This window comes from Miniopterus natalensis, chromosome 2, assembly GCF_054644295.1.
Source record: "Miniopterus natalensis isolate mMinNat1 chromosome 2, mMinNat1.hap1, whole genome shotgun sequence".
Lineage (NCBI taxonomy): Eukaryota > Metazoa > Chordata > Mammalia > Chiroptera > Miniopteridae > Miniopterus > Miniopterus natalensis.
The window spans coordinates 182,027,806-182,051,433 of NC_142082.1; the positions used below are offsets into that span (position 1 = coordinate 182,027,806).

The window sequence follows — 23,628 nt, forward strand, 5'->3', positions numbered from 1 at the left end:
AAAATAAAAATTAAAAAATCCTAATTATATTCCCTAATCCATTCTCCTCTTCTGTCCTAGAAATAAAATAAAATAATAAAATAAAATTAATTAATTAAATTAAATTAAATTAAGTTAAAAAATAAATAACTGGCAAATGGCAATCCAGATGACTACAATTCCCAGACTCCCTTGAAACTAGGTATAATCATATGACAACATTCTGGTCAATGGGCTATAAGCACAAGTAATAGATACAACTTCTAGAAAGTACAGATAAAGGGCGTAAGCATGCCACCCTGGTCAGGTAGCTCAGTTGGTTAGAGCATACTCCTGATACACCAAGGTTTCAGGTTCGATCCCCAGCCCCAGTCCGGTTATGTGCAGGAGGCAACCAATCAATGTGTCTCTCTCACATTGATATCTGTCTCTCTCTCTTCCTCTCTCCCCCCTCCCTTCCACTCTCTCTAAAAATTAATGGAGAAAATATCCTCTTGTGAGGATTAACAAACAAAAGACAATAAATAACAAATGTTATTGAGGATTTGGAGAAAAGGGAACCCAAAAGCCCCCAGTAATGTTGGTGGCAATGTAAATTGGTACAGCCACTATGGAAAACATTATGAAAGTTCCTCAAAGAATTAAAAATAGAACTACCATATGATCCAGCAATTCCAGTTCTGGGTATTTATCCAAAGAAAATAAAAACACTAACTCGAAAAGATATATGTAACCCATGTTCATCGAAGCACTATTTGCAATAGCCAAGACGTGGAAACGCCCAAGTACCCATCGGTGGATGCATAGATAAAGAAAATGTGATATATATGTATATGTGTATGTATGTGTGTGTAGATATGTGTGTATACTCTTGTGAATGAACTCCTGCCATTTGCGACATGAATGGGCCTTGAATGCATTATGCTAAGTGAAATAAGACAGACAAAGACAAATACATATGATTTCACAAATACATATGACAAACAAGAAAACAAGGATGAGAAGGCTCTATTTAGGTCTCAATGCTACAGGAAAGAGGGCTCCAAGGTGTAACTTATTCTAGATATCTGAGGTCAATGATTACTACTTTAACTTTTAATTAAATTTTATTAAAACATTATATAAGCTTTCTAAAAATCACAAAGGCTAGATTTAGAACAAAAAGCAATAGTCACTGAGATATTATAACCCAAAAAACATTTTTTAAAATTGATTTTAGAGAGAGGAAGGGATAGAGAAACATCGATTAATTGCCTCTTGTATGCACTCTAACTGGAAATCAAACCTGCCACCTTTCCATGCACCGGACGACATTCCATCCAACTGAGCCACATAGTCAGGGCCAAAAAACATTTTTAAATCAGCATTCAGATACTAGAAAGGAGAAGAGAACAGGGCGGGGGGGAGGGGGGGGGAGGAAGTGCAATTAGGAGGCTATCGGAGAAGTTTGAGAGAGATGAAGGTGGTTTAGCCAAAGGCAGTAGTAAAGCAGATAGATCATACCACATTTGTAGTAAGGGTAAGTATAATTTCATGAAACTTTTGTTTCAGATATCTGCATACTTATGGGTCCTAATATATGTCTCCAATTATGGGTCACAGCAAGACAGTTTGAGAAACACTGCCTAGGACAGTGATTTTCAACCAGTGTGCTACAAGAATTTTTAAATTCTGCAATACCTACTTAGTCAGGAGCACTGACCTCTTTTCCCTTAGATTGTCAAATAAAAAATGAAAACAGCCAATACAACAAAAGCCATCTGGTGTGAATGAATCAAAATTATACCTATTTTTTGGTCAGAGAGACAAAAAATATATTTTTGGTATGTCACAGAATTTTAGTAATTATTTTATGTGTGCCACAAGATGAAAAAGGTTGAAAATGGCTGCCCTAGGAAGTTGAGAATATGTATGTTCCCTAAAATCTTTGTCAAAGTCCTACATTAGGCTCAAGAGAAACAAGCTACAACAAGTTTAATTACATACCAAATATAATCTTATTAATCTGCCAAAAGAATACATCATTTGGTCTTCAAAAAGAAAAAAAAGAACGAACAGTACAAGAAGTATTCAGGAATCACCAGAATGCCAGAAACAAATTTTGTTACTTTTACCAACCAGGGAGATGTACAGATTACTAAAGAAATATAATGCCAATTTTCTTTAACCACTAAATCATTCTAACCATTCAACTCCTACTAACTTCAGGAATTCAACAGCACTAACACACGTTCATAGTGACAATGTTATCAGAATTTTAAGGAAAATACCTTATTCTCCCAAATAAGAAAACATAGCCTAATTCTCCTTGAAGAATTCAGAGATTACATTCTTTCAGGAAAATTCCTGCCTTAAGCAATAACCTTTTTTTTTAAATAATGGAGATAAAAATAAAACATTATCTACTAATTTGCCAGCCTTTAGGTTCAATTAGCTCAGTTTCTCAACAGCAACGCTATTGGCATTTTGGGTGGGCAATTCTTTGTTTTGGACTATTATCCTTGGTCCCTGTATCTCCTCCCTCCCCCACAGTCACTATAACAACCAAAAATGCCCCCATACTTTCCCAAATATCTTGTGGAAATATGGTAACTCTCACTGAGAATCACTGAAGAATTTAGCTGATACACTCCTTAGATCAAACCATTGCCACATAATGAATTGTGACCTTAGATCATGACTGTGTCTTGAATTTAACCATTTCCAGGTAGCATTAAAATCATCTGGTCAGAAGCAGAAAGAATATTTACCATCTTTTTCCTAGCACAAGGCAGTCCCTGCATGTTATTTTCAAAGTGGTATGCAGCAAATGTAGACTTTGAAGAAAAAATATACAGAAGGGAACTTTTGTCTCAAGTCAAATTTATCCAACATGGAGGTCCAGAATAATCACCAACAATGTGGCGCTGTTTGTTATCAGACAAAAGAATAGTCTTTGCAATAAAGGACTTCCAAAATGACAAATGAGAAACTATACATTAAACAACTTCGATAAATATTCTGTTAAAAAATTTTTAGATGGACTCCTGTATCTAATTTATGTATCTTGGTCAGCTTCTCCAAAAGCTTACCTAATTGTTTATATGCTTTATACTTATTAAAGTACAAATTTTCTAAAATAAATAAATAAAAATATGTGGACTCTGCAAGTATTCTAAGTTAAAAGTAAATCTACATTTCCCCTAAGTTTCATGAAAAAAGGATGGGACAGAGAATTACAAAAGAAATGTCTAAGATTATTTCCTTGAACAAAGTCTATAGGTATATTGATATATTTATATATACTGTACAGATTTAAGGGAAAAGTCAGTGAATAATATGTGACAAGTTTTATCACACTGAAAAGAATATGTAGCACTTACTGAGTACTTATGACCAGAAACAGTGGCAAATGCTTGTTCAATACTTGCAGTAAGCTTGTGAGGGTATTCCCCTCCCTATGTTACAAAGGAGAATACTGAAGTGCAAAGGTAAATAACTTGTTCCAGATTACCTAGTGGTTAAGTGGCTGAGCCAGGATTCAAATCCAGACTAACTCCAGAGCCCTCACTAAGAGCTGTGTTCTTCCAAGGCACACATAGGAAGACTGGAGGAGGGGATTTTAAAAGTAGGAAAGAACTAGCCTGAAAACCATGAACCTTGAAACATGCTAAGAGAAAGAAGCCAGTAACAAAAGAACACATATTATATGATTACATTGATATGAAATGTACAGAATAGGCAAGTCTATTGAGTCAGAAATTAGGTTATATTAAGGGAGGGGGAGGATAGGCTTAGAGGAGGGGTAAATGGGGAGTAGCTGCTAATATCTATGGGGTTTCTTTGAGGACTGGTAAAAATGTTCTAAAATTTATTTTGGTGTTGGTGTAAAATTCTATGAATATACTAAAAACTATGAAATTGTATATTTTAAAGGGTGAACTGTACAGTATTTTAATTATATCTCAATAAAGCTGTTTTTTAAAAATAGACCTAAACTGAGGTGATAACAGAAAGGGTCTAAGCTGTTTCCCAGGTCTCTAACATGAGTAATATGAATGAAGAAGTGATTTATGCTGCACTCACCAGATACAGAAGGAGGCCAGGCAGGGAGAGGTCAATAAGTCAAGCTTGGACATGTTAAATTTAAGATACCTATGAAACACCCAAATGGAGATGTCCAGAAGACAACTGGATTGATAGGTCTAGCTAGACTTATTAGAGGTCTGGGGTGAAGAAATTACTTAGCAATCAACAGCAAACAAGCAGTGGTTGAAATCAAAGGTTTTGATGCAGAGATCCTCAAAGAGTACAAAGAGTGATGAGAGCTACAGGCTAAGACTTGAGACTAGACAGCCCTAGGGAATATTCACAACAAACAGCTAAGCAGAGGACAAGAAGCTTACCAAAGATAGTGAGAAGCAACAGTCAAAGAGGAAAGGGGAAAGAAAGGAAAGAATACAATCTTCTCAGGACCAGAAGTTTCAAGAAAAATAAATGAAAATGCTACCAGGAACAACGGATGAAGCCAGCAGCTATAAGACTCTTATAGGCAAAAATAAAGTCATTCAAATACCAAGTGTGATAGTTTTTAAATATACCCACAAATTCTTTAATACTCCTCCATTCAAAAGGTAGAAAAGGCCCTGGCCGGTGTGGCAGGTTTGATTCCCGGTCAGGGCTCATACACAGGTTGCAGGTTCAATCCCTGGTTGGGGTACATGTGGAGGCAACTGATCTCTTTCTCCCTTCCTGTCTCTAAAAATCAATAATACTTTTTTAAAAGGCAGAAATTAATTTCCCTCCGCTTGAGTGTGAACTGAACTTGGTGACTCTCTTCTAAGGCACAGAATGCAGCAGAGTAACAATATGTCACTTCTGAGTCGAGGTCATAAAAGGTATTGTGGCCGATCCTCCTTACTCTCTCAGCTCAGTTGTTCTACACAGAAGGACATCATGTTGTAACAACCAGTCCTCTGAAGAAGTCCATCTGGAAGGAACTGAGGCCTCTAGCCAACAGCCAGTGAGGAACTGAGGCCCTCTGCCCTCCAGCCCCAGCCAAGCCTTCAGATGGCCACAGCCCCAGCAGGCATTATGAATGCAGCCTCATGAGCCAGATTCACTCAGCGAAGACGCCTCAGACTCCTGAGCCACAGAAACTGTGTGAGACAATGTTTATTGTTGTTTTTAAATCTGCTGAGTTTTAGAATAATATGTTTTGCTAAAATAGATAACTCATACACCAATAAAAGTTTTAAAAGCTCAGGTGTACTAAAATATCATTTACCTCATTTACTAAGCATCTGTACAGAGCAGAATTCTTCAAATTAGCAGATTTCTAATCTGTATACACAAAGATAAATAACCAGACATATGATTTCCTTTCAAAATAAGTAACAAATGAAGTGAACAGGAAACCAAACATAATGCAAAAGCTTTTACTGAGAGGCCTGGGGCATTATAGAATAAAGTCTTCCAAGAAAAAAGAAACACATAACTTTGAATAAAAGCTAAAGCTCTTCTTTTCTAGAAAGGTTGCACTTTTTTAAAAGTGGTGAAAGAATGGAATAAAAACAACAAAGGAGTGATATGTTTGACCTGTAATAAGAAACTTATAAAAAAGGAAGGGGAAAGAAGACATGCAATAGGCAGAGTGGTGGGAGTTTTGTAGAAAGATGATTAAATTTGATGCAGAACTTAAAATCTGTGGATGACATTAAAGGAAATTTAAAAGTGCTTACAAGCGATCTTTAAAGGTGCTGAAAATGTAACACTAGAGAGTGGTAATGGTTATAAAACTCCATAATTTACTAAAAAGTCACAACTTTACACTTCAAGTAGGCAAATTTTGCAGTACATAAATTATACCTCAGTAAAGCTGTGGGGTTTTATTTTTTAATTATTTTTTTAATTGTTCAAAATATTACAGATGTCCCCTTTTTACCGCCATTGATCCCCTCTACCCCGCATCCACCTCACCCCCAGGTCTTCCCCAGACCAGTGTCTGTGTCCATGGGTTATGCTTATAAACATAAGTTCTTTGATTAATCTCTCCCTGCCCCTTCCCCCCTCCCCACCTTCCCTCTGAGATCCCTCAGTCTGTTCCATGCTTTTATGTCTGGATCCATTCTGTTCATCAGTTTATTTTATTATAGTCCACATATAAGTGAGATCATGTGGTACTTGACTTTCTCCGAATGGCTTATTTCACTTTGTATAATACTTTCTAGTTCCCTCCATGCTATGCCAAAGGATAAAAGATCCTTCTTTTTTACAGCTGCATAGTATTCCATGGCATAAATGTGCCACAGCTTTTTCATCTACTCATCTACTGATGGGCACTTGGGCTATTTCCCGATCTTAGCTTTTGTAAATTGCACTGCTATGAACACAGGGGTGCATAAATTCTTTGTGATTGGTGTTTCAGGTTTCTTAGGATCAATGGGTTTTTTTTAAAGTGGTATACGCATCCCTCAGAGATATTATTGTAGGAAGGATTCCAGACCACCACAATTAAGCAAGTATCACAATAATGCAAGCTGTAATCTTTTTGCCGGTGGAGAGTCTTGCCTTCAATTTGTAAAACATGTAACATCTGTGAGTCACAATAAAGCAAAGTGCAATAAAACAAGGTAGGCCTGTATTTATCTGTTCATTGAAGCAAGACAGAAAAATTACAGTAGGGTGTCTCTGACTAAAGAAAGAAAGCAGCCACCTGGCCCTGGCTGGTACTGCACAGTTGGTTGAGCGTTGTCCCATGCACCAAGAGGTCACCAGCTTGATTCCCAGTCAGGGCACATGCTCAGGTTGTGGGTTGATATTCGCTTATTTTCCACCTAGACTTGAAAAATTGTAATATCAATGAACTTTATACATTTCAATAAAAGAACATACTGTTAAAGTTTACAGGACCATGCCTAACCCTTAGTAGGCATTCAAGAATTGTTAGTTCCTGCAGGAGGAAGCCAATCAATGTTTTACTCTCACATCAATGTTTCTCTCTCCCTCTCCCTCTCCCTTCCTCTCTCTCTAAAAATCAGTTTAAAAATCTTAAAGAAAGAAGCCAAGAGGAAGAGTACAGTAATTCATTCAACAGACAAGAAAATAAAATGAAAATTTTCATAGAATTAAGAAATATTAATGTTTCCATTTCAGCCCAATAAAGTACAGTATTGTGTCTCTGGGTAACTCTGTAAACCTTGCTAAAACCACAAAAGCTTACTATCTTAAGAGTAGAAAGACAATAGATTTGGAAACTTTAACTGGAAAATGAGAAGAAACACTTCAACTTAATTTCCTATTTTAAAAGAATGTATGGTAGCTTCTTTACAAGCATGATGACAACAGTCAATTCCCTCAGCCAGTCAAAACATTCAAATGGGGGATTTTTTGGTAGTTTTGAAACAGATTAATTTGCATTGGTTCAGGGACTTCTGCAGTTTCCCAAAACAGCAGTACTATATTTTATTTACCCCATTTACAGCAAAAGAGATCAAGCAAAACTGCACCTATAAACAACCACAATTCACATTTGTTTCAAGCTATGAAAATATTAACCTACTCTGACCTTTCCTGCACCAACTTCAACAAACCCTGGGTCAAGAGTCTCAACTTCCCAAAACAGCACAGGTGTCTCTAATTTCAGACCTGCTAGTCTCCTCTCTGCCTTTGGCTAAATCAGTAGCAAGCCCAGAAAATAAAAACAAAAACTTCTACCAACTCATGTAGGTATTTTCTTTCTCCATAAAAGAATGTTCTAGCAGACACAAATTAAATAATGTATATCAATATATAATTCTATTTAAGTGGCTATAATAAAGGTTGAAATAGTTCAAGATAGTGATATTCGCTTATTTTCCACCTAGACTTGAAAAATTGTAATATCAATGAACTTTATACATTTCAATAAAAGAACATACTGTTAAAGTTTACAGGACCATGCCTAACCCTTAGTAGGCATTCAAGAATTGTTAGTTCCTCTCTATCCTTTCCGTTAATTCTTAAAGTCTTTCCATGAAATATTTTCTATTTATTATTACCCCAGTATAAAGCAGGAGAACAGAAAGAAAACAATTTCCTGACTGACCACCAGATCAGACCCCAAAAATTCAGGCGACCCAACAGTGAAGGGATGCTTTTGTAGAAGTTAAACTTTAATCTACCTTCTTCATCTCCCTTCCTAGGAAGTCAAGGACCATGTTCCTTCTGCTATAGGAAGTGGCTCAACTGTTTTTCCTTGTAGCAATGTATTATCAGTTCCTATTCTTTGTGATCAAGAGAAAGCCAATCTCAAAAACCTATGTTGTTCTAAGTGCAGATGGAGCAAGAGTCCAAAGATTGTCATCAACCCATAGAACCCCATGTTCACAGGATTCCTGGTTGGGGGCTTTGGGAGAGTACTGTCATGTTGTTGGGGTTTTTTGGCCATCAAGTTCACTCTCCAAGCAATCCAAGTTTCCTGCACCAATAAGCAATGGTGTCTCCACACACCTACAATCATGGAAAACTAGAACTACATGAACTATCACTAGACCTTTGACACAAAATGTTGAGAGAAATAGGTTTGCAGAGCTGTGTGAAGCTGCCATCATAGCTCTTTTTGTAGATATCTGACACAAGATAGATAAATGAGCCTATACTTTTGTTCAGGCCCTGGAGCTTAAGATAGGAACACAAGCATGTTATGTCAAATTAAACTCTAGTGGTTATAGATGGACAGATTCTGTCATCAGTAAAAAAATTTATAGTTGTCAGTGACAGCCTGGCTACCGTCGAGACAGGCCCTTTGTTGCATTTAGTCTACCATTCACAAAAGCTACTGAATTTTAGAGTGAACAGAAGAATTAGCTAGTCTGTCACTTCCCACTACCCCAAGCTGGTTTATAAACATACTGGCTCCAATATAAGAACTATGCCCTCTAAGGATTTAATCCTGGTGTGTAAGTGTGTAAATTCACAGTTCTGTTCTGTGACCACCAACATTTTATATATTGGTTGTGCTGTTTCTTCGACGCTTAATACATTCTAACAACATACTAAATGTAGTCCACAATATTAGACAAACCATAGGGCCAGGATGAGTGTTTCCCTAAACAATCAAATCTGATCTATTCTAGTTCAGTAGAACTGAAAATACTAACACCTTAGGCAGGAAAGAGCAAATAAACCTGGGACCTACCTTGTTTATAATTCCCACAGAGAGATGAAATTCAATTCCATGCCAACCATACCCTTCGGTCACTAAAACACAAACAGAAAAATAAATGTTCACGCAATATAAGCACTTCTTCCAGTTCCTAAAGGGTATTTGGTTTCGAAGATAAGATGCTGTTTCTTATCTCCTTTCTATGCCCACAACAGTCACTGGCAAAAAGGTCCAGAGAGGTGGAGTTAAACAATAGGTAACACTAATTGAGCAGTTACTATATGCCAGGCACTGTTCTAAGTGCTTAAATGTACTAATTTAATCCTCACAACAACCCTGTGAGATACTCTTGTTAACTCATTTTACATCCAAATAACAACTAACCTTTACCTCTGAAAATTGCTCTTACTGATAAAAAATTCCTTTTAAATAAATGTAGGCAATCTCAACCATTGTAGCTGGACTATCTCAATGGTTGATATCTCTGTTCCTTATTCATCCACTCACTGTGCATTTCTTGGGTCCCCACAATGTGCTGAGCATATACCAGATGCTAAAGAAGATTCATTCTCTACCCTTTAGGAATTGAGAAACTAGTTGGGGAGATCAGACTAAACTACAAGAAATGGATCAAGAAATGAAATGCCCTATTATAAGGAACATTCTCTTTATGCAATCATTCAGTTTAAAAAAATCAATAATCTTTGGGAAAAGGGGAAGAAAGCCGCACATAAAAGGTGCCCTAAACCTAGGCCTTTAAAAATAGGTTACATTGGCAAAGTAAAGAGAAAGACTCTTCAGGTAAGAAAATAAGACCAGCCCGGCCAGGCGTGGCTCAGCAGTTGGGCGTCCACCTAGGATCCAGGCGATTGGGGTTCGATTCCCGGTCAGGTCACATGCCCGGGTTGCCGGCTTGATCAATGACTCTCTCATCATTGATGTTTCTATCTCTATCTCTCCCTCTCCCCTCCTCTCTCTGAAATCAATAAAGATATATTTAAAAAAAGAAAAAAGAAAAGAAAAGAAGAACAAAAACATGGTGGCAGCGACCTAGTGTACCTGAGGTTCTCCATAATCTGATCCCATCCATTTTTACTAGCCTTTGCTGTGGCCACTGATCTCCCTCTCTCCCCCCATTAGCCAAACCAAACTGCTTACTTCTAGGACATACAATCTTTGATAGTTCCATTGCTTCTCCTAGTGCATGGAATGTTCTTCCCCCTTTTCCCTGGTGGTAACTTTAATCCTAGTATACAGCAGGTACTCAATAAAATATAACCATTGTTGTAAATAACTTTTATTATTTAATATCCAATTGAAATATTTTTCTAAAGCCTTTTCCAGTTCCCCAGTTCATGCACTCAGTGCCTCTCCACCACACTCACTGGCATTTGTCCACTTCTCTGTTAGAGTGGTAAAACATTTTATTGTCCCTAAGTTTTCTTTTTTCTTTTACTTGTCAGAACAGGAAACATTTTTAATACAACTCAATATCCCCCGAGACCTAGCACAGTGTCTGGCACATAATGGGTGCTCATTATGTACTTGTTAACTGAAGGCCCAACTGACTTGAATTTACAAAATGAGTAACAATAGGATTCTTCTAAAAAGTCAGCTCCTTTAGTACATTTAAACAATTCAGTTTGTCAAAATCTAACGCACTTTTACATTTTCATGAATATGTCTGCTACATAATGACAACAATTCATGCACAAAAAAGGCAAAATAGATTCACTAAAAACTACCAGCTGACTACTTTTTGCTTTACAACAAAACAAGGTCCTCATCCATGCCAACTGAGACAGGAGACATTAACAGAATTGATCACTTAGGTATTGTGCTGGTGACCTTTCTCACTGAAACGGTGCCCCAGTTGTGTGTGCAATATGCATGTTTAAGTAGGTATTTATATTGGCTTTAGTCATGGATCGTTGAGGTTACAAATTTAGAAGTTCAATCCTAAATCCAAGGTTTATTTATAGAAACTTTCCATATGGTAAGAGCTTAAGAAGTAAAACAGCAGCCTTTTTCCCTGCCGAAAGCAGAAGGTAGCAGAGCGCCAAAGGAGCAAACCCTCTCCTGACTCTGTCCTTGGCACTGCTTAAAGCAGAAGAAATGTGCAGGGCAAGCAGGAGCCTCACTGAAAATCAGTCACCCAGGGCAACGGGCAGTTTCAATGTTTGTGCTATTCAAGGCTTAAGTATTAATTTTATACATGCCCATGTTCATTTAAAGAACAATTTGTGGCTTGGAACTTTAAAAATGTTCTAATGTGCTAGTTTGTCCACATATTAATCCAGTCAGCCAGGTTTGAACATGCCAAGCTTAAAATACTCTCTAGATCATTATGCAAAGGTATGAGCTCAATCCTTTATCCTCAGCAAAAGGAACTCAGGGAGAATGACTAAAGAAATCTTATTTCAATGGAAGCCTTAACAGAAAAGGCCAACTCCTAAACAGTGATGAGTTAATTTTTTTAAATAGCTAAATGAAAATAAGATACAAGCTAATGACAGATTTCTTACAATTATTAATCTCAAAATGAGATCCTAGATTTTTAGGTCAAAGTTGTCAGAGAATGTATTTTGAAACTGATTTCAAAAATTTCCTACGAGACTATCTTATAAAAAGGCTGTTTTAGTCACCCACTGACTGAACTCCCCTTTAAAATCCAACTCTTATATTTTATGTGGACAGTATTATAAGCAGAGTTCTTTTAATCTTCTATTTTATTGGCTTTTCAAAAAATGCAGAAAGAGTTCGGTGACTTGATAACGAAACACTGAGGCCAAAATCTGATTACTAGTCCACTGTACTTATTCTACAACATACTACTAAACACTGCTCTTTATTAAGATAGAAAATTTTAAATATCTACGCTCATTCCCTAACTGAAAAAATTTTTAAATTAGATGTGTGACACGGAAGCATGGAACAGACGAACGAATTTCAGAGGGAAGGGGGGGCGGGCAGCAGAAAGAGATTAACCAAAGAACATACATGCACATATGCATAACCCATGAACACAGGCAAGAGTGTGGTAGGCTTGCGGGGGAGCAGGATGGAGGGGTGAATGGAGGGGAAAAGGGAGGCATCTGTAATACTTTCAACAATAAAGATAAATATAACAAAAAATTAGATGGGTGTGCCCTTAAGATTTGGAAATGCTGTCCCTTAAAAAATTGGGCAGCAGGCCCTGGCTGGGTAACTCAGCTGGTTAGCGAGTTGCTCGATAGGCCAAGGTTGCGGGTTCGATCCCAGGTCAGGGGAGATGCAAAAAATGAAAGCAACCAAAAAATGGAATGGAAGGGGGAAAAGGAGGAAAGAAAATTAATACAAAGGTTTGACTCTGATATCAAAAAAAGGGGAAAAAACAATTCCCAACTAAATTAATGAACTGTGGTTTTTAAGCAATCAGCCTCAATAGCGTATGATTACATACCTCCTCAAACTGAACACCTACCAAAAAAATATTAATCTCATTTTGCCTGATTCCTCTATTTGGTCTTTCACTTCCAAAGAGAATAGCATTAAGTGGACTGGGTCTCCTAAAGAAAGTGGGGGAGTGAGAAATGTAGTCCATGTGGCCTGTTAAAGTGCCGGTGCCTGCTGGAGCTATTAGACAGCCTCAAAAGTAGAGCCAAGAGAGACCACTGTGTTCCCAAACATGTCCACAACCTCCTCCAAGAGAGACTGGAAACGTGCAAGAAGCAATATACTCTGCTCCCTTCCACATCCACCAAAACCTTTCCTTTCTAGTTATCAATTTAACTTGCAAAGAGATTTCAGAACAGATAATAAACATTGATTAAGGTGACAAGGGGGAAAGGGAAGCAATACTATATATGCTATAGATGAAGAGAGGGGGTAAGGAAGACATGTAGCCCTGCTGGTCAGTCCAGCTGTGGCCTGCAACCTAACATGCTGCTGAGGCAATAGAACATATACAATACAAATAAAAAACTAAAATTTCAAAAGTTCCACTAATAAGATGAGTTTCAAACTCTATCAAAGTTTCCAGTTTTGCCTTCCTCTGCCTGCACCCCGTAACAGCCAGGGAAGCATCTCCCATTTCACTGTATTAAGACTCAGATGTCCAGACAGGCAGAAATAGCTACTACTTCTTCAAACTGCAAAGCAAAATTCAGTGTACAGTTTTCAAGTATATGAACACCTACTCCCTTATGTGATTCTCCTAACACTGAAAAGTGGTTATTTGCCGAGATGATGGGTGGAGAGCAAACCACAGCAAAGCCTCTAGTATAAGTGGAGTCATAGGAGAAGCAGCCCATTTGTCTATCAGTGGTCTATTTAAATAAGAAAGCAGCTCTTTAGACCTCGAACCTGACTTCAACACTTCTGAAGCTAGTCTTAGATAAATGTGTGCATTCCAGTTTTCTTTTTAATATGTTTTTACTGATTTTAGAGAGGGAGGGAAGGGAGAGCATAGAGAGATCAAAACATAAATGAGAGGGGGGCATTGATGGCCTGCCTCCTGCACACCACCCACTGGGGATCAAGCCAGAAACCTGGGCATGTGCCCTGACTAGAAACTGAACCAACGACCTCTTGATTCATGGGCTGACCCTCAACCACTGAGCCACGCCAGCTGGGTGCATTCCTGTTTTCTTAAACAGAGTATTTAAAATGAATATTTTTTATTATTCACTGCTTTTCCCCCATAACTAAATTATTTTAATTTTTCAAAATATGTTATAACCATGATTTTTTTTAAAAAATCAAATAGTTCAAAAAGTATGTAGTGAAAAGTAGGTCTCTTTCCCATCCCAGTACTCCAGCACTCCATTAGAGAAATGATTTCAAGTTTCTTCTACTTTAACATTTTCTTAATTACTGAATCACTTTCCTATGCTTACATATGTGGCTGTTGGGGGAGATGAATGACTTAAATGGTTTGGTTATTGCACTACCAGAGAGAGCACATCTCCACCATCATTAAAATGTGAGCATCTGTGCAGGGGACCCGCCTTCAGTGTGGCACTGCACATTTGTATCAGTTTAATCAACACATTCCAACTTCTGGAAGAACCCACTACTCAGCACTCTGGGCACTTTAAGTCTTCTCAGGAATTGTCAATAATGCTCAAAAGTTCTTTCTTTTTTTTCTTCTTTTTTTTAAATATATCTTTATTGATTTCAGAGAGAGGAAAGGAGAGGGAGAGAGATAGAAACATCAATGATGAGAGTCATTGATCAGCTGCAGCCCGCAACCTGGGCATGTGCCCTGACCGGGAATCGAACCCTGATCGCCCGGATCCTAGGTCGACGCTCAACCACTGAGCCACACCAGGCCGGGCTCAAAAGTTCTTTCTTGACAACCTAAGGTGCTTGTTTTTGTTTCCCTTGGTTTTGGGTTCAGCATTCTTTTTTTTCTTTTTTTTGATATATCTTTATTGATTTTAAAGAGAGGAAAGGAGAGGGAGAGAAAGAGAGAGAGAGGAAAAGAGAGAAACATCAATGATGAGAGAGTCATTGATTGAGCCCGTAACCCGGGCATGTGCCCTGACAGGGAATCAAACCCCGATCACCTGGATCCCAGGTCAACGCTCAACAGCAGAGCCACGCCCGGCTGGGCCAGCATTCTTTTGAATGACAGAAAGTTAGTCTCTAGATAACCAAAGTTTTACCATAGGCATTTTCACATCTATCTGCATTTACGCAGAGCTTACAGGTAAATAAAAATAAATATATTAAACATCTCACTTCTCAAGAACACAACAAAGTGATAAAATTAAAAACACTTTTTTAGTAACCAACAATAATTTGTTATTCAACTATCAACAGTGCCTGGAACGTGATAAGCAGCTGATAAATATTTTTGGAAGGAATGGTTTAAGAAGATAATATAGCAGCAGAGAAAATGTGTGTGTTTTGGAGTCAGATCTGGATTTGTATCTCAGCTCCTACTTTTAGTCATATGATCTTGAGCTAAATTACTTGGCATCTGTGAGCCTCAGTTTCCTCACCTAAAAAACAGATGGCTACTACCACTTATCTTACAGAATTACCATGAAAAGATGTTCCTAGTGATATATTCAAACATATAAACTGCTTTGTTGGTATTGACTGTAGGTACGGTAAAAGCATGGATTTAAGCAAAAGAAACAGTTCAATAGTTCACAATTCATTTATTCATTTATTCAACAACTATTTCGTGAAGGCCTAGTATGTGCTAGGCACTGTAGTTGCAAAAGATATATCAGTGATCAAGATAGACATAGATCCCTGCTCTCATGGAGCTTATATTTCAATGCAGTGGAGAGGGAGATAAATAATAAAATAAATATAATAAGTATATAGATCTTAAAATATAATGTTTTAGAAAAAAGAAAAGGTAGATCAGAATAAAGGGAATCAGAAGTGTTGGGAGCAGAGGAGTTATAATTTTTAAATAAGATGATCAGGGTAGCCCAGCCGGGCGTGGCTCAGCGGTTGAGCATCGACCTGGGATCCAGGTGATCGGGGTTCGATTCCCGGTCAGGGTACATGCCTGGGTTGTGGGTTCAATCAATCACTCTCTCATCATTGATGTTTCTATCTCTCTCTCTCCTTCTCCTTTCCTCTCTCTGAAGTCAATAAAGATATATATAAAAAAAAGAAGAAAAAAAAAGATGATCAGGGTAGGCCTCATTGAGAAAGTGACACTGGAGCAGAGATTTGACAATCATGAGTTAGCCATGCAGATATCGAGGGGAAGAGCATTCCATACAAAGGCAACAGCCAAGGAAGAAGCAGGACTACCACATTCAAGGAACAACAAGAAAGCTAGTATGGCTGCAACAGAGTGAACAAGAAGAATATAGTAGGTGAGATCAGAGAGGTTAATAGAAGACCAGACAATATAAGGCCTCACGGGCTTTTACTTGAATGGGAAGTCACTATTTTTGAACAGAGTAGTGACATAATCTGATTTAGGCATAAAAAGAAAGATTTGGGCTGCTGTGTTAAAAATAAAGGAAAGGGTGGATGCTGGGAGATAGTCTGGTCAAGAGAGGACAGTGGTTTAGACCACAGTGGTAGCAGCAGAGTTAGTGAGAAGTGGTTGACTTTGGATATATTTTAAGGAAGGTCCAGTAGGTTTTCCTGGCAGCCTGGATATGGGGTATGAGAGAAAGATAAGGGTCTAAAGTTTTGACCAGAACAACTGAAAGAGTAGAGCTGTCTTCAAATAAGTCAGGAAAAGCTCCTCGTGGGGGGGAAAATGTTTAGAGAAGGAAATGAGTGGTTTACTTTTAGTTTTGTATATATTTTTTGAGACAGTTGGCTTTCTAACTTTTCCAACAGGTAAATAGGGTTAAATTGATGAAATAATGGTTTTTAACATTTCCATTTTACTATCTTATAATAGCTGATAAACGACAGGTTTTATCTAACCTAGAATCTACAGTTTAACAAATTAATTTCAGCAATTATAATATACACAAAAAAAGACACTCATTAAATTGTTTGATACTGATTAATTCCCAGTGACTGACCATGTTTGTAAAGCCTGAAGATCAAGACTGAAATCCATTCCAACTCATGGTCTTAGGTATGGGGTCAAATCTCAGTCAATGAAGAAGAAGAATAAAGAGAATGAGTTCCTGGCATCTGTTACCAACACTGAATTCTTCATCCTGACGGCAACTGAAGAATTCCAGTGATTGGTCCTAATATGATCAATTTCATTCTGACATACTCCTCTTGTCCTAAACACAAATTATTCCCTCCTTCTGTTCCCTGGAAGGTCCCAAAAGAAGAGAATGGCCCAGAGCCTGAAAACAAATGCACCTAGGAAGAAAAACAATACAGAGAAGAGCCTACCCAGGACCAGCACTATTCCCACACTCTGGGTCAAGATCATTTGAGAATCACAAAATCACATCTGAGGGTTGGAAAGAAATCATCATGTGTCAACAAATATTTTCCAAATAACTGTGTGCTAAATGCTAAGGGTACACAGATGATAATGATAAAATTCCTATTCAAGGTATTGTGTGCTAAAGTACTTAAATAGAGAAATTAACTAAGGGTTATGGGAGTACAAAGGTGGCAATAAAAAAGATTTTTCACATTAAATTGCCAAGAATTAACTTGGGATCACCACATCCACCATCTCCTACCAATCTGCATGCAGAAGGCTCATGTGGTGAATCAGGCTAAGGAGAAAGCAAGGTTGCAATCTTTGCAGGGCTGGGACTTGCAACCTCTTAGAATCAGGGTCTTGTTCTCTTATGTACTTGGTTAAAGAAAATAGTTAGGGGTGGTTACGATCATTTCCTTCTTTCTTTTCCAAACAAACAAACAAAAACCTGGGATCATAAGAAAACATTGTTTTAGTCCAACCATTATTTTTCTCAATGCCAATCTCCAAATTTTATGAGATAATACTTAATCCTTTAAAATATTTGCTGGAAGAATATAATGCTTTCTCTTCCCATCCTAAAGGAGGTTTTATTTAACCTAGCCTATTTACAGAGGTCTAGGTTACAAGTTTAACTCCTACAGTAAAACTAACCATAACCACTTCCAATGCCATGTGACTTTTCCTCTGGCCCAAGTTCTAAACCCTCCACCTCCCAAGGCTTAGGAGTCTTTCTAGCTCTGGGTCTTCGGCACACCTATTTTCATTATGTTACTGCTAATTGTGACTCTCAGGAATTCAGCCACAAAGCTCTAAGGGAACTTACTCTATTAATTCACAAACTACATTTCATTTTCATTTACCAGACAAAATCTTAAAGACCTGTTAATGCAGAGTATCAAAAAGTGTCATCTGTCTTTACACATCTCCAAAAGAAAAAACTTATCTCTGACATGAGTTTTTATTTATTGGTAATCTCTGTCTGATAGAAACATGCTTCCCCACGATCACATATTCCAGCAAACTGCTGCTATCTCAGCAATTACAATGAAGTATATGCTTTATGAGTCAGGCCTTGGAAGTGGTTTAGCACACGGAAACTCACCAGCTGGCATCTACAATTAGATTCAAGGAGACAAATGGAATTTCTGCATCAGGTTTTTCCAAGAGTTAACTAGTTCTTAAATTTATTATGCATTTCTGAAGTGTTTACAGATGAAATGATATAATGTCTGGGATTTATTTTTAAAATACTGAGGAGGAAAAGAGGAGCAAGGTTTAATAGGATCAGTTATGTGTTGATAATTATTGAAGCTGGGTGATAGGTCCACGGTGGTGGTTCATTTTATTATTCTCTTTATTTTTATGCCTGTTTGAAATAGTCCATAATAAAGATTTAAGCTTTTTTTAACTATGTCATGATCTAGTGAACTTGAGAAACAAATAGAGAATAAAGTGATTCTTGGGACCAATAATCTCCATAATCAACCAGAATAAAAATTGTTTCCTAAGACATCCCTTGCCCTGGCCGGTGTGGCTCAGTTGGATGGGCATCATCCGGTGCACCAAAAGGTTGCCAGTTTGATTCCCAGTCAGGGCACATGCCCATGTTGCAGACGTGATCCCTGGCAGGGGCATGGAGCAGGTAGCCAATCGATGTTGTGCTCTCTCACATCAATGTTTCTCTCTCTCTCTCTCCCCCTTCCTCTCTAAAAATCAATAACAATTTTTTAAAAATTTAAATACACATATTGCCCGGCCTACGTGGCTCAGCGGTTGAGCATCAACATAGGATCCAGGAGATCGCAATCAGATTCCCAGTCAGGGCACATGCTCGGGTTTCAGGCTCAATCCCCAGTGGGGGGCTTGCAGGAGGCAGCTGATCAATGACTCTCTCATCATTGATGTTTCTATCTCTCTCTCCCCCTTCCTCTCTCTGAAATCAATAAAGGCATATTTTTTTAAAAAATAGACATACCTTGATTCTAACACTTATTTCTCACTGAAAAAATATTTATTGAGCACAACTACCATGTACCAGGCACCCACCTTACTGAGGATACAATGGTAAACTAAATTCTCTCTCCCTGAAGGAACTGAGTAGGGAATGTCTTATGAAAGAGGCAAGCACACGGTGTCATAAACCAAACAAGAGGGAGATCTAATCCAACTCTTGCCAATCAGGAAAAGCTCCCAGGTACCATTTAAATTAATTCTGAAAGAGTCAACCCAAAGAAATGAATCATTTCTTTTTGTCCAAATTGACCTTTATCATAATCTCATAGACAGATCAATAAGTAAATGCCTGTTTCTCTCTGAACTAACACATCCATTTCTCTATAAAGCTGAAATTATCAAACTATCATTCGTTCAATAATTATTAAATACCTACCATGCACCAGCATGTGCTAGACAGAAAGAATAAAACATGGTCTCTGCCCTCCTGGAATTTATAATCTCAGAGCACAGGAAGGACAAAAACAAATAAGAAAGAAAGCTATCAAGCAGAAATATAATTACGAACTTCTCCAAGCTATAAAGGAAACAAAAAAGGGACTTTATGAGCATAAAGTATCTACTTTTTCGTTATGGTGATAAGTTGAACAAATGCAGACCAAGGGATGATAAAGCAATAGACTGAAGAGTAATGGAATTCCAGACCAGATGGTGAGATCAGCATAGATAATGCATGCTTACCTATGCTTTATCTATGTAGGTCATGGGAGGAAATCTTGATTTTAAGTGCAATGGGAACCACTGGAAGTGAAGGTTTTAAGCAGAGAAGGGACATGACTCAGTTTATGTTTTTAAGATCATTCCTACTATTCTGAAGAAAATAGATTAAAAGAAAATAATAATTTTTAACAAGAGGAATTTTAAATGAGTAAAACCAAACACCAAAATTGATTTTGGCCAGTGAAAACCATCTCTGCATTCCACTGACAATCCAAAATCTTTTAAATTGCCTACTCAGCCCAGGCCTCACCTACAGTTTTGTTTTTAGTTTTTAATGCTTATAACCAGTAGGCCATGACCTCTGAGGAGCTCTCTGGGAAACTGAAACAAGCCCATATGCCTGGGGGTTAGCATTCTTCTCATTCTCCAATTGCCAAAGTCAGATTAATTTTCATTGACTCATCGCCTATTCCACAATCAGTGTCTTGACTGAAAGGACGGGAGCAGGGGACTTCCTCAAGTATTTCAGGAGACAATAAACTTTACTGAACATCTGATAAGGAATGTGCTTGCATAACCTTTCTCTTCATTGCCAACTATGTTCCAGGTGAGAACTCAACTATGAAAGCAATTCCAATTTTCCTGTCCAAATTATCTCAGAAAGCTGCCTAACATTAAAATTAAAAAACAAACAAAAAACTGCCTAAAGCACATCCATTTATTTCTACCTTTAAAAAAGTTTTCTCATTCCAAAGTCAAAACAAGAATAAATTTCTAATAGCTTTTGTAATTGATAAGGAAAGAAAACTAAATTCCATTGTCAATCCATGGGGCATGTAGCTAAGAAATCTTAACAAAGGCACTAACAAAGTTATGCTCAAAGAGTTTTATTAAGTTATTTGAAAAACAGAATGAAAGGAGGAACGAAGAGCACTACCAACGTCTGTGAAATATCCATGAGCTTTACATACATTATTTCACTTAATTTTGACAACATCCCTACCAAGGTAAGTATATCCCCATTTTACTGATGAGGACACAGACCCAGAGAAGTTGACACTAGCTCAAGGTCACACAACTATTAAGTGGCTTCCATGGACCATCCTCTTTCCATTAAATGTTTAAATGAAGATCTAAATTAGAGAAATTCTTCCACAGGACCAGCGTATTAATAAATAAGTTTACACACATATATGTTGTATACATGTGTGTTTATCTGGAGATCTAATCATCAATTATAATATTTTTCAGTAGGGAAAATGTTTAGGATTCCTACTTGGAGACAGACTACCAGATAGCACCTCTGAAGGGAGTTTGGTGGCAAAAGCTATCAGGGTTGCCTGGCAGGTTTTCTCAGTGGTTAGAGCATCAGCCTGCAGAATGAAGGGTCCCAGATTTGATTCCAGCCAAGGGCACGTACCTCAGTTGCAGGCTCAATCCCGGGCCTGGTCAGGGTGTGTGTGGGAGGCAACCAATCGATGTGGCTCTCACATAGATGTCTCCCCCTTCCTTCCTTTCTCCTTCCTTCCCTCCCTCTGTCCTCCCCCCCCCCCCCCCCGCCCACTACCTCTGAAAAAAGAGCAATGGAAAAAATATCCTCCAGTAAGGATTTAAAAAAAAAGCTATCAGGATTACTTGCCCTTAATTAAGGCAAAGGAGTTTCTCCTTGAAGGCAGTATATACTTTCTTGGGACCAGCAGCTGTGACTCCTGACAAAAGGTATGTACAAGGACCATTCTCAAATCCAGAAATGTCTGTGATGATTTAGGGTAGTGACACTGAGCAACACATACATGCAAAAACAACTATTCTGTCAACAAATAAAATAGCATACATTAAAGCACCTAACAGTTGGCCAGCACAAAACAGATAATAAAAACTAGTTTTTTCTACTCTCTGCTCTGAGTTTAATTTGTACAAAAAAATAACTGTGCTGGATGAGTCATATCTTACTTAGTTGGGCAAACTGATGAAATGTTCTTTCTCTAAAACCTAGTCAGATTGAGTTTGCGTATCTGGTCCCACATTTCCTAAGAACAGGGATACAACCAGCCATATCTCAGAAGTCAGCAATCTCTTAAGGATTATTTAATTTCCTCCATCAATCAGCAGCATAACAAGTAGACAAAAAGGTATCTTTAAAATAAAGCAAGTCTCCCCGATAGCTGAGTACAACACAACTCAGCAAAACCACCAAATTATCACTACAACCAACATTACAATCTGTATTCCTCCATTTCTATGATCTCTGAGCGGTCACACACAACCTGGCATATTAAACCATTACTTAACACCTCATACTAGGGCAAATTATTCTTCACCTATTTTAACAGTGTAACTTTTGAAATTGAATGATCTGTTAAAAAATTTTTTATAATGTTTTTATTGATTTTTAGAGGGAAAGGAAGGGAGAGCGGTAGTTAGAAACATTGGAGAGAAACATCATCAATCAGCTGCCTCCTGCACGCCCCCTACTGGGGATCAAGCCAGCAACCCGGGCATGTGCCTAACTAGAATCGAACCATGACCTCTTGATTCCTGGGTCAATGCTCAACCACTGAGCCACACTGGCTGTGTAAATGATCTCTTTAAAAAGTTATTTTAAATCAATTCTATCATTTAGATGCTTCTCAGATTCAAACTCTGGGATTAACAATCTCCTTCTGTAATTAAAGTTAAGATGATGTGAAGTAACAATGATTGCTGGAGTGAATATAGTGATAACTAAGTAGCAAAAGAAAATCATAGGAGGGCATCTAACCTAATTCTCTTAATTTACAGAGGAAAAACCTCAGACCAAAGAAGTTAGAAAACCTGCTCAATACTGCATAGCTCATTAAGGACAGAAGGAGGTTTAAAGCCCCAAGCCTACTGATGCCCTGTTGGCCAGCTAATCTCTCTCTAATAATAACAGCTACTAATTAATCAGTTAATTACAATATGCCAGGTGCTGTACTAAGGATTTTACATATTTATGACCTCATTTAATCTCACCCAATCCTATGAGGAAGGCATTATGAAACCCATTTTATAAATGAGGAAACCAGGTTTCAAATCTGAATCCTTTGTTTGATGCCAAAGTCCTTGGTTTCAACCACTACACTTTACCTCTCTGCTTTTCTTTCATTCATTCATTCATTCATTCACTCATCAAATACTTGCTAAGCAAGTCAGGTACTACCTCAGCCCTAGGGATATTAGTGAGAAGATGGACAAGGTATCTGCCCTTACGGAGTTTATGGTAACAAGTAAATAAGCACTTCAGGTATGACTGGTAAGTACTGTGGGGGGGGAAACAGTAATGTGAAAATAACTACAGAGGCAACATTATGCTACCAATCTTATATGAAAATACTAAAAATGTAAAACACCACCACCTCACACCCATTAGGATGGCTACCATAAAAAATAAATAAATAAATAACCAGAAAATAAGCACTGGTAAGATTGTGGAGAAAATGAAACCCTTATGAACTGTTGTAGGAATGTAAAATGAAAGTACATACTATAAATTTAACCTTAAAGATAGTGAAAATGACTAACCAAGATTGTGAACCCATCAAAGATTAACAGGTATCTGAAAAAGCATCTTTTGAAAGGCAGACAAACTAGTGCCCTCCTTCTTTAGTATATTAATCCTAGTGTGAGCATAAGTAGAAACAGTTCTACCCAGAGCAACCTGTTAACGAGGAAACACACCTTTCCGAATTAAAACAAACTATCAAGATTACACACATGCAATTCCGATGCCCACTTTTTCTCCTCGGTCCCATATTCCTGTTAACTTCTCTCAGTCATTTCCTGTGATATCACAGCACAGAGACAAACTCTGACTGCTGTTCAGGTAAAGGCACTTCATTAAGCTCTCTTACTGGACTCAGATTGCTGCTGTGGGAACTGCCTCCTCTTAAATTTCTGGGCTATTATCAGATAGAGGCAGCTCTTAATCTCCCTGGCTTCCTTTTTAGGTGCATGTGCCAAGAAA

The 23,628-nt window shown here is 37.9% G+C and overlaps 1 protein-coding gene across 1 annotated transcript in view; it reads right to left on the minus strand.

Annotated features, from left to right (window-relative positions):
* Window positions 1-23,628, minus strand: part of MRTFA (myocardin related transcription factor A) — a 150,537-nt gene that overhangs the window by 109,116 nt on the left and 17,793 nt on the right. Inside the window, exon 2 of the mRNA XM_016205306.2 lies at window positions 9,137-9,198. The gene's annotated coding sequence lies outside the window, so the exon portion shown is untranslated. The remainder of the gene's footprint in view (window positions 1-9,136; window positions 9,199-23,628) is intronic.